This window comes from Tupaia chinensis, unplaced genomic scaffold (genome assembly GCF_000334495.1).
Source record: "Tupaia chinensis unplaced genomic scaffold, TupChi_1.0 Scaffold148274_1, whole genome shotgun sequence".
NCBI classification, from domain to species: Eukaryota; Metazoa; Chordata; class Mammalia; order Scandentia; family Tupaiidae; genus Tupaia; species Tupaia belangeri.
The window spans coordinates 1-879 of record NW_006208125.1 but is presented as its reverse complement, the minus strand read 5'-3'; the positions used below and the strand labels follow the sequence as shown (position 1 = coordinate 879).

The 879-nt window shown below is 35.7% G+C and overlaps 1 pseudogene; it reads right to left on the bottom strand.

The window, feature by feature from the left end:
* Positions 1-403: 403 nt before the first annotated feature.
* LOC102491198 (acyl-protein thioesterase 1 pseudogene) lies at positions 404-873 on the bottom strand (annotated as a pseudogene).
* Between the last annotated feature and the right edge of the window lie 6 nt (positions 874-879).

Here is an 879-nt window from a genome sequence, read left to right as displayed (position 1 = left end):
ACATACTAAGTCATAGCATACATAAATCGCTTATATCTTAACTGCTCACTATACCTAGACAAATTTTCTCTTAACCATACTAGTAATTTTTAGATGATGTTATAAAAAATCTGATTGAAATATTTTATTATTTTGCTGAATTACATTTGAGAAAAAGAAGCTAGTAGCTTCTTCACTTCTTTTAATACTAGTATATTCTAGATAAATATTATTCAAATACATGTATAGATGCTTTAAATATTATAAACTTCCCATGAGACATTATTTAGTCTGTGCCACTGGCGTGCATTTGCAAAACACTTTAACATTGAAAACATCAGAATTTTCAAATTAAGCATGGGAAAAGATGTACACTCTACTACAATAATGCTGGTGTACTGCTACACGAGGCCTCCTCAGGATGTCAATCAATTGGAGGTAGAAGTTTATGAATAAATTGCTTGACTTCCAGTATTTCCTGCTTACATGAACTGGGCATCATGTCTTTCTAGGTTTTAAAGGTAACATTGGCAGGATTTACCAATGTTTTATGTTTTTCAACAGTAAGAGAACCAGACATTAAGGGAACTAAAAGGTCACCATCTTCATGGCCCTGAAGAATAGAAATCTCTATATTAAGGCCACTGATAGGATTCTGTGGAAAGGAGGCTGGAAGTGGAGGCCAACTGAGCACAGTGACTTCACCATCCTCTGCTGCATGATGAGCAACATGTATAGACAGAGCTCTACCCTGAGAAAATCCTCCCCAAATAATTCTGTTAGAACACCGTTCTTCACCTCTTCATCTATCAAAGCTTTTATATTTTCTGCTGCCTGCTTAATTCCAGTGTCGTCCTCCTGTGAATCTTGGAAAAGCCCAGTAATATCAAACCAAGAAGG